This window comes from Hyla sarda, chromosome 3 (genome assembly GCF_029499605.1).
Source record: "Hyla sarda isolate aHylSar1 chromosome 3, aHylSar1.hap1, whole genome shotgun sequence".
NCBI lineage: Eukaryota > Metazoa > Chordata > Amphibia > Anura > Hylidae > Hyla > Hyla sarda.
In genome coordinates, this window is record NC_079191.1 from 294,889,782 (window position 1) to 294,901,359 (window position 11,578).

The 11,578-nt window shown below is 43.4% G+C and overlaps 1 protein-coding gene across 1 annotated transcript in view; it reads right to left on the reverse strand.

Annotated features, from left to right (window-relative positions):
* The window catches only part of CEP170 (centrosomal protein 170), a 539,078-nt gene extending 528,464 nt beyond the window's left edge, over positions 1 to 10,614 (reverse strand). The window contains exon 1 of the mRNA XM_056566907.1: positions 10,132 to 10,614. The gene's annotated coding sequence lies outside the window, so the exon portion shown is untranslated. The remainder of the gene's footprint in view (positions 1 to 10,131) is intronic.
* Positions 10,615 to 11,578: the final 964 nt, after the last annotated feature.

Below are 11,578 nucleotides of genomic sequence, written 5' to 3' on the forward strand. Positions count from 1 at the left end.
TACAGTATAAACCCTACAAGTGTGTGTACAGTATCACCCTACAAGCGTGTGTACAGTATTACCCTACAAGCGCATGTACAGTATAAACTCTACAGGGTGTATACAGTATGACCCTACAAGCGTATGTACAGGATGAGCCCAACAAGTACAGTATGAATCCTACGAGTGTGTGTATAGTATAAATCCGACAAGCGTATAAACAATAAGAAACTCCTGAATCCTACAAGCCTGTACAAGCGTGTACCGTATAAATGTTACCAGCATGAATCCTACAAACATGCACGAGCGTGAGTACAATATAAGTCCTACAAGCGAGTGTACGGTTATAAATCCTACAAGTGAGTGTACCGTATAATTCTACAAGCTTGTGTACAATATAAACCCTACAAGCGTATATACAGTATGACTCTACAAGTGTGTATACAATATAACCTTACGAGCATATGTCCTACAAGTACTGCATGAATCCTATGAGCGTGTGTATAGTATAAAATCTACAAGCATATGAATGAGAATCTACAGCGTGTGTACAGCATAAATCCCACAAGCATGTGTACAGCAGAATCCTACAGATGTATGTACAGCACAAATCCTACCAGCGTGTGTACAGCACAAATCCAACCAGCGTATATGCAGCATAAATCCTACAAACGTGTGTACAGCATAAATCCTACAAGCGTGTGTACAGCATAAATCCTATAAACGTATGTATGGCATAAATCCTACAAGCATGTGTACAGCATGAATTCTACAAACGTGTACAGCATAAATCCAACCAGTGTGTGTACAACATAAAACCTGAAAGCGTGTATACAGCATGAATCCTACGAGTGTGAGTACGGCATGAATCCTACCAAGATGTGAACAGCATGAAACCTACCAGCGTGTGTACAGCGTGACTCCTATAAACGTGTGTATGGTATAAATGCTATGGACGTGTACAACAACACGGAATAACAATATGATCGAATGTGTAGAACAAATTATAAGAGCGAACAAATTATATGAATGTACAGACCAACTACCTGCACAGACCATAACTTCTGTAAATTAACTCATAAGAGCATGTACACCGACAACTATATGAGCATATGCGTAGAAAATGAAGCGTGTGCCCGTCATAACTACATGACCGTCTATGTATAAGAAATGTGTGCATGAAATGACTAAATGAGCGTACACATTTATTTAAAAATTTTTTTATTTTTTTTTTTATAAATAACCTAGCGAAACGCATGAAAAGCATAATTTGTGCAAATGACGTGTTGAATAAATAGAAATGTGAACTGATAAGCCCCAAACTTAAACAATACACCTTTCCCGTTTACTAAGGACAGACCTCCCACCTGAAGTGGAGCTCCAACTTAAATCGATCGCAGTATAAGTGAGAATTTTAGCTCCGCAACAGCTGGAGGCACACCGCCCGGAAACCCTGAAAGTATAAATATGAAATGAAATCCCACATGAATACCACACTATTAATTGTGCCCCCCCCCAAAATGTATAATCCCCAGGGCTGGACTGACTGAGGCTCCCCCCGAAGCTGCGGCTTGCCTCTGGAGCGAGGAGGTCGCCGCCGCACACCTCAGCCAGTCCCATGCCACTTAACCACACCAGCCCCGATCAGCTGACCCAACAGTCAGCTGATCGGGGATGACGTGAAGAACCCGCGGCGGTTAGGTGTGAGAGGGTTAAATGCGATTAGATGCGACCGAGAAAACTCATGTCACACACGTGGTGCCGCATCTCGCGGCCAGTGCCTGCGACGCGGCCCCAGGTCCCCATAACATTGTTAATCGTGCGCCAAATAAAGCATATAAACACCAGGGCTGGACTGACTGAGGTCCCCCCGAAGCTGCGGCTTACCTCCGGAGCGAAGAGGGCGCCGCCGCATGCCTCAGTCAGTCCCAGCCACTTACCCATACCGACGCCGACCAAACTTCCGGTCAGCTCAACTTCCAGTCAGCTGACCCGACGGTCAGCTGATCAGGGATGACGTAACAGGACCTGCAACCGAAGAACCCACAGCGTCCGGATGTGAGGCGGCTGTGAGTTCTTAAAGGCAGCCCGCTCCTCCCACAAATTCAGGCCAGCTGCGCAGGCCTTTATACAATATGGGAAACAGGAGAAACGTTCAGACTCTAAGAAAAAGTTTGAGGACAAATAATAAATCTCAGACCACACTAAAGTGGGACACAGTTTAGCATTCCCAATCAAAGAAACTGAAAACAAGGATGAACAAATAATACTAGTCACAGGAGATAGCACTATTTGAAAATAATAACAGATTTGCATTACTGGCAGACCAAGAGGAGAAAACAAATGTTGAAGGGAATCTGTCATCTGATGACTCATCCTCTCTGACTAGTCCTATAAAACAATGAGCTAACTACAGATACAGAGGACCCTTTGAATACCTTACCTGCATCTGGAAACATAGCCTCAGAGCAGTTCATTAACCCCTTAACCCCTTAAGGACTCAGGGTTTTTCCGTTTTTTCATTTGACATTTTTCCTCCTTACCTTTAACCACTTAAGGACCTAGGGCGTATGGATACGCCTTGACGTCCTGGTACTTAAGGACCCAGGGTGTATCCATACGCCCGTGGGAATTTCGGTCCCCACCGCGCGCCGGACGGGGACCGGACCGGGATGCCTGCTGATATCGTTCAGCAGCCATCCCGCGCAAATGCCCAGGGGGGTCATCAGACCCCCCCATGTCGGCGATCGCGGCAGATCGTTGGTGAATTCACACTAACGATCTGCCGCGATTCGGGTCATACGGGTCACGTGTGATTTCTAATCACACACCGTTATATATAGTATACGCCAAGCACACACACTACATACATCCCCGCCACCCTCCCCCCCCCCCACACACACTGTGAGGCCGGTCATCGATCACTTAGGGGCCAAATTTTGGAGGCCTATGTACCCCTCAGGGAGCTCTCGGTTGATGAGTCTCTAATCAGTTTTAAGGGGAGACATCTTCCACCAGTATATTCCCTCGAAGCGGGCGCGGTATGGCGTGAAGCTCTATAAACTTTGTGAGAGTACCTCCGGGTACACTCTCAAGTTTAGAGTGTATGAGGGACGAGAGTCCCGTATTGAACCCCCCCGATTGTTCCCCCACTCTGGGTGTTAGCGGGAAGATCGTTTGGGAGCTTGTGCACCCATTGCTGGATAAGGGTTACCACGTGTACGTGACAACTTTTATACCAGCATCCCTCTGTTCACATCCCTTGCCGCCAGATCCACGTCTGCTTGTGGGACCGTGCGGAAAAAACAGAGAGGCCTCCCTCTAAATTTTGTTAAGACACCTATTCCCAAGGGTGAGTCCCGTGCCCTTGCCCATGAAAACCTGTTGCTGGTCAAGTATAAGGATAAGAGGGATGTCCTTATGCTGACCACTATTCATGGCAACGGCAGCTCACCTGTCCCTGTGCGAGGTACCACAACACCGGTCCTCAAGCCCGATTGTATTCTGGACTACAATCGGTATATGGGGGGAGTTGATCTTTCTGATCAAGTCCTCATATAACGCCATGCGGAAAACACGGGTAGGGTACAAGAAAGTTGCGGTCTACATGGTACAGGTTGCCATGTACAACTCTTTTGTATTGTCCCAGTACGCTGGCAACACAGGGACATTTCTCCAGTTCCAAGAAGAAGTCCTAAAGGTCCTGATCTTTGGTGACCGGGAAAGAGCAGGCCGGATTTGCAAATGTGACTCCTTCTCTTCTGAGCATTGTAGCGCTCCCGTAGTGCATTTGACGTCCACTTATGGGGTACTTCCATACTAAGAAGAGATGGGGTTACAAATTTTTGGGGGTATTTTCCGCTATTAACCCTTGCAAAAATGTGAAATTTGGGGGGGAAACACATTTTAGTGAAAATTTTTTTTTTTTACATATGCAAAAGTCATGAAACCTCTATGGGGTATTAAGGCTCACTTTATTCCTTGTTAAGTTCCTCAAGGGGTCTAGTTTCCAAAATGGTATGCTATGTGTTTTTTTTTTCTTTTTTTTGCTGTTCTGGCAACATAGGAGCTTCCTAAATGCGACATGCCTCCCGAGCAAAATTTGCTCTCAAAAAGCCAAATATGACTCCTTCTCTTCTGAGCATTGTAGTTCGCCCGTAGTGCACTTCAGGTCAACTTATGGGGTGCCTCCATACTCAGAAGAGATGGGGTTACAAATTTTGGGGGGTATTTTCTGCTATTAACCCTTGCAAAAATGTGAAATTTGGGGGGGAAACACACATTTTAGTGAAAAAAATTTTTTTTTTACATATGCAAAAGTCGTGAAATCCCTGTGGGGTATTAAGGCTCACTTTATTCCTTGTTACGTTCCTCAGGGGGTCTAATTTCTAAAATGGTATGCCATGTGTTTTTTTTTGCTGTTCTGGCGCCATAGGGGCTTCCTAAATACGACATGCCCCCCAAAAACCATTTCAGAAAAACGTACTCTCCAAAATCCCCTTGTCGCTCCTTCGCTTCTGAGCCCTCTACTGTGCCCGCCGGTATGTGCTTACTCGAGAGAAATTGGACTACAAAAAACAAGTATAAATTTTCTCCTTTTACCCCTCTTAAAAATTCTAAAATTTTGTCTACAAGAACATGCAAGTGTAAAAAATTAAGATTGTGAATTTTCTCCTTCACTTTGCTGCTATTCCTGTGAAACACCTAAAGGGTTAAAACGCTGACTGAATGTCATTTTGAATACTTTGGGGGGTGCAGTTTTTATAATGGGGTCTTTTATAGGGTATTTCTAATATGAAGACCCTTCAAATCCACTTCAAACCTGAACTGGTCCCTGAAAAATAGTGAGTTTGAAACTTTTGTGAAAAATTGGAAAATTGCTGCTGAACTTTGAAGCCCTCTGGTGTCCTCCAAAAGTAAAAACTCAAATTTTATGATGCAAACATAAAGTAGACATATTGGAAATGTGAATTAAATTTTTTTGGGGGGAAAATCCATTTTCCTTACAAGCAGACAGCTTCAAAATTAGAAAAATGCAAAATTTTCTATTTTTTTTCATCAAATTTGGGGATTTTTCACCAAGAAAGGATGCAAGTATCGACAAAAATTTACCACCATGTTAAAGTAGAATATGTCACGAAAAAACTATCTCGGAATCAGAATGATAACTAAAAGCATTCCAGAGTTATTAATGTTTAAAGTGACAGTGGTCAGAATTGCAAAAAACGCTCCGGTCCTAAGGTGTAAAATGGCCTGCTCCTTAAAGGGGTACTCAGCCCCTAGACATCTTATCCCCTATCCAAAGGATAGGGGATAAGATGTCAGATCGCCGCGGTGCCGCTGCTGGGGATCCCCGCTGCGGCACTGCGCTATCATTACAGCACAGAGCGAGTTCGCTCTGCACATAATGACGCGCAATACAGGGGCCGGAACATCGTTACGTCACGGCTCCGCCCCTCGTGACGTCACGGCCCGCCCTTTTCAATACAAGTCTATGGGAGGGGGCGCGACGGTTGTCACGCCCCCTGCCATAGACTTGCATTAAGGGGACGGGCCATGATGTCACGAGGGGCGGAGCCATGGCGTCACGAGGCTCCGTCCCCTGTATCGCCCGTCATTACGCACAGAGCGAACTCGCTCTGTGCTGTAATGATAGTGCAGTGCCGCAGCGGGGATCCCGGGGCTCTGCAGCAGAGGCACCGCGGCGATCTGACATCTTATCCCCTATCCTTTGGATAGGGGATAAGATGTCTAGGGGCGGAGTACCCCTTTAAGGGGTTAATACTTGTTGATGAGAAATATTTTTTATGTGTCAAAAAAAGTGGTAGAATAAAATAAAAGTAAAAATAAATATAAAAATAAAATAGCATGAAAATAAAACTAAAACATGGGCCTTTTTTGTGATGTTTTAAAAAATGCAAAGATAATTCAAATTGTATTGTTCTATTTTTTTCAAATAGTGCAATATTCTAATTAATTTCTGTCTTAGGTTTATTTAATATTATCATACAATTGTGCAATACATTTTCACATTGTTATCAGAAAATTTGTTTCCAGCTATCATTGTGTACCATTTGGGATGGTAAAATCCTTGAGGTATGGATAATGTTTTTTGAATCATTTACAAATCTGTTTAACTTTCTGGCACCAGTTGATTTGAAAAAAAATTTTTTCCCACTGGTGGTACACAGGGGTGTGGAAATAAAAAAAAAGAAACTACTTGTCCAAGAAACTAAAGCGGAACACAATCTACTTGTCCCTCAAGAAAATCCTCTTGTCCTGATAGAAAAAATAATTTCAACCAAAATAGTACGAAAATAGGGTATGCATTTTCATTTTTTCCTCCTCGCCCTATAACAGCCATAACCCTTATTTTTCCATCTACAGACCCATATGAGGCTTGTTTTTTGCGGGGAAGTATACTTTGTATTTACACCTTTTATTTTTACATACTTATGCTCTGAAACAAAAAAAATTATTATTTGTGAGGTGAAATTGAAAAAAATATGCAAATTTTGAGGTTGTTTTTTGGATACTTTACCTCGGCCTGATTACACCAATACCAAATTTTAGTTTTGTTTTTTTTACTTTTTAATTTAAAAAAGAAAATCCCTGACCCCTATAATATATAAATTTTTCTGTATACTGGGCTGTATTAGGGCTCATTTTTGGGCCGTAATATGCTGTTTGTATCGATACCATTTTGGCATTGATCAGACTTTTTGAACACTTTTTTACTTCATTTTTTCTGGGATATGATGTTATAAACATAAAAAAAAAAAGCAATTCTGTGATTTGTTTTAGTTTTTTTTTACGTTAACGCCATTTATCGTATGGGATATAAAATGTTATTTTTAATAGTTCAGTCAATTATGCACGCGCCAATACCAAATATGTTTATTTTTATTATGTTCACATATTTTTATATGGAAAAGGGGGGTGATATGAACTTTTAGGGTACGTTCACAGGGGCGGATTTATTTGCGGGTTTCCCTCTGCGTATTTGAAAGGGGGCAGGCTCTTCTCAGCTGTCCGCAGCAGATTTTCCGTGGCGGAATTTACGCTTCTGAAAATCTGCCGCAAGCCCCATTGAAGTCAGAAGGATCTGCGGCGGATTTTCCATGGTGGAAATTCTGCCACGGAAAATCTGCTGCGGACAGCAGAGAAAAGACCGCCCCCTTTCAAATACGCAGTGGGAAACCTGCAAATAAATCCGCCCGTGTGAACGTACCTCTAATATGGAAGGGGTTAATGGATGTTATTAAACTTTTTTTTTTATACACTTTTTTTTTAGGAGGAATCATTTAGATTCCTCATACAGATAAATGCATTTCTATTGAACTGTGTTCATTTGGTTGAGCCTGTTGAATCAAATGCAGATCTATGGGGGCAGCCATGGATGCAGAGGTAAGCCCTCCAGCTACCTCCACCCTGCGATCGCGCTGCAGGGGGGGCGATCCACCCCACTAGACCATAAGGGATGGTTAAAAGATCCGTTTAGACACCCCTGTCAAATTTGACAGTGGTGATCTAAAGGGTTAATAGCCGCCCGCAGCGATCGCCGCACGCCGCGCTATTAGTGGCGGCCCCCGGCATCTGAAATCAGCCGGGGGCTGCCGAGTATGGAGCGGGCTCGAGTCAAGAGCCTGCTCTGTACACCCTGGGCACCGGTGTGAAGTGCAGTCTTGCGTCCCATGCAAGTCTGCATCCGCTCCTCCCGTCAGTCTGCACTTCACACCGGCGTTATATAAAAATAAAGTGGGTCCGGCCCTAGCCAGATACAGGGCTAAATGTATGAAAAATTCACCTGCCCGACGCCCGGAACTACATGTCCCGGGCGTCGGGCGATAGGATTTCCACATCCCTGACCATATTAAAGGACAAAGCCAGTTTCATTTATGCATTTAAAAAAATTTTCCTCCTTGCCTTCTAAAATCCATAACTTTTTTTTATTTTTCTATCCACAGAAGATATGAGGGCTTTTTTTTTTTTTTGCTAGACCAATTGCACTTTGTAATGACACTTTTTATTCTACCATAAAATGTACGATGCAACCAAAAAAAATTGCTGATGTCCACCACTGCCAGAGGATCCCTGGCTGCTGATAGCAGCAGGAACCTACCATGCATGATGCAAGCATCAGTTTGGTACTCGCATCATGTACAGGACGTAAATGTACCTGCTGGTGTTTTAAAGGACAACTGTAGTGGAACACTTTTATATATGCCCATACCCGGGCCTCAAAAATAAACAAAATAAACTCATACATACCTTCCTACGAGTCCCCATTGGTCCGACACAGGCCTTACTGACCTCATTCCACGTCCTGGGGACAGGGACGCCGCAGAGCCGTCGGCGTATCATCGGCCGCAGTGATGTCCCGCCCCGGCTGAGCCCACTGTCATGTAAAAAGCCGTCCAGAGCTCCTTACATGACAGTGGGCTCAGCCTATCATAGGCCGGGGTGGGACATCGCTGCGTCCCCGTCCCCAGGAAGTGGAATGAGGTAAGCACTGCCGGACCGTGAGGTCTGTGCCGGACCAACGGGGGCTCGTAGGAAGGTATGTATGAGTTTATTTTGTTTATTTTTGAGGCCCAGGCATATATAAAAGTGTTCCACTACAGTTGTCCTTTAAGTACCACTGCATCAGGATGTCCGTTTATGTCCATTGTCTTTAAAGTGTACCTGTCAGATCCCACACAAAAAAAAACCCGTTATATGTTACTCAGTACCTTATCATGTACATATCGTTATGTCTTTAACACCCATATTTCACACAAAAAAACTGCATAATAAACCTGCTTACTGTCTTTTTCATTCTCTCTTGTGGAGGGGGCATGTCCCTCTCTTGCCTACACTGTGCATGGCTTAGCTTTCTCCCTCACATTGCTCTCAGTGGAGCGTGTAGCCCTGCTCTGTAACCCTTTCCTCTCTGGTTTTATGCTGTACATGTTACACAGAGAGGAGGAATAATTATTGGAGATTGCTGTACTCTACCACCAAAGACAATATGGTGAGTGTATAACTTAGATCTTCCTAAATTAGTGCAAAGGTTTAGTGCTAAAAGTACAGTAGTTTTTTATGCATTGATTTTCTATCTGTCCCTGTGGCACTTATGGTTGTCATCCTTTGGCAGTTCTGTAATGGTACTTGTAGTTTTGGCATAAACATCCTTTGGCTTTCCAGGCATGCTTGGAGTTTGAGTTTTGCAACAGCTGAAGGCACATGATTTGTAAAACTCTGTTACATAAGTGTTGCTACAAACTATATTCCTCCAGCAGCCTTTGTCCATCAGCCATCTCTTGTCCATGACCCTTGGACAAGCTAATGCTGCTTTGGGACTCATCAGTATCCCAGGAGTTATGGGGACCCCTAGTGGAGTGATTTTCAAAGGCAGTTACTTTAATAAAAATGTGAAAAATATTGAAAAAGTATATTGGAAAAACTATTGTTTTGTCATGATGTACAACATATAAAAACTTTTTATCCCCCACAATATTCTGAAAGGAGACTCAGGTTCCCACTCTCAATATCACAAGAACTTTTCCAGGGAAGCAGGCGATATCCCTGGGCAGAAAACAATGGGTAAGCTGTAGGGCAATAATGCTTGTCACTCAGCAATCAAAGAAAGGGATCCAGCTTAACAATATGACAGAAGGGGACTGTCTCATCTATAAAGAAAACACTCTTCAATATTGGAATATAATCTTTTTAATACACTGTAACAAAGAAACATCTGTAGGTAACTGTAGCTTCACTGCAATATACGATGATATAGCCCTGTATATACTACAATTGAAGCTTTCCTTTATCAGAACTGTACACACTGCCCAACCTCAGCCCAAATCGTCTTTTAACAGACAGCACAGCAAGCATTCATAATTCACAGCCATATATCATATGAGAGAGCTGCCAGCCTAATGGGGGTCTAGCACAGATATGACCAGCGGCTGTAAGAGGGCACAGTAGGGAAGGGAAAAGTAGTTGTACCGCTTTGTTCCCACTAATACATAAGACACAACGAGATCCCACATTAATAACTATAATCCAATGAACGGCAGCAGCAAAGCCTGCAGGAAGAGACGCGATTCCCCCGGATACAGGCCCATAACTCCTCCGGATAAAGGCCGCTTATGGGCAATCATCACTTACCGCCAGCAGGGCACCACGCCTGTCCTCCGGGCTCCAGAACCGAAAGGGTTTAACGAGAAGCCTGTTGTTCCCATAAATTACTGCATTTGTATCATCGAGATGTAGGCTGTCAGCGACAATCGACGACTAACGGCACCGAGAAGAAGGGCGGGACTGGGAAGGATGGAGAGAGAAGTGACCATTTACAGAGCATGCGCACCAAGCCGCTACATTCACTGCAACGTTTGGTCAGTAGGAGGGTGTTTGGTACTGCTGAGCGCCACACTGGTCGGCGTGTGGTGGATGCGCGGCCGCTCCCGGATCACCCTCTGCGTTATAATCGAGGAATTGCATGGCCGTTAGTGACAGGGAGGCTAGCTCACATCTGTGATGAAGGCTACGTTCAGGCCCTCCATTGTGTAATTCCGGGTCAATTCACATTACCATTTTCACATCAGTCTAGTGCATATGACATACTTAAGAACCAGGCCAATTTTGTTGTTTCATTTTTTTCATAACATATGCTCCAAATAAAATTTGAATAAAACAGAAATAAAATTATTTGTGAGGTGAAATTTAAAAAAAAGATATTTTGAAAATTTGAGGGATCTTCCTTTTTTACACCATTCACCGTGTGGTAAAACTGCTAATCGGCGCAATTAAAATGTTTTACTAAATGTAAAAAAAAATCTAAATATATATATATATATATATATATATATATATATATCCATTTTTCCGGTGACAACGCAAATGGATGTACCCGCCACAGCTGTCAGGAGCTGAGCTGCACCCCGATTCTGACAGCCCCTTCAGTGCTGTGGTCAGTGTGACCGCAGCACCGATCGCCAGTGACAGAGGGAGGCAGCTCTCTCTGTTCTCCAATGAGACCCCGCAATGCGATCACAGGGTCTCATTGGTAGCTATTGTAACCAGAGATCTCAGAACGGCCCTTGGTTACCTGGCTATGGAAGCCAATCAGGCTCTGCCCGAGGCAAAGTCTGATCTACTATGTGTGTCAGTGAAACACTGTCAGGCATAATACACTGCAGTACAGATCTGTACTGCAGGGTATTATAAGTGTCAAGTCCCCTAGTAAAAATAAAGTGAAAAAAATAAATAAAGAAGTAAATGTAAAGTAAACAATAAATATAATTAAATAAACACATCCCCCTTCCCCCATTTTGACCCCTTTCACACTATACATTAATCCGTTTTTCCGCATCCGCATGCACTATTTCTCCCGTTACTTTCTCCCGTCACAAAATAACGTCCGTTATTAACTCCTTGTGGACGGAACCCATTATAACCCTAAGGACGGGAGCATTTTTTGCAATTCTGACCACTGTCACTTTGAGTATTAATAACTCTGGGATGCTTTTACTTTTCATTCTGATTCAGAGTTTGATTTTTCGTGACATATTCTACTTTATGTTAGTGGTAAATTTGTGTCGATACTGAGTATGGA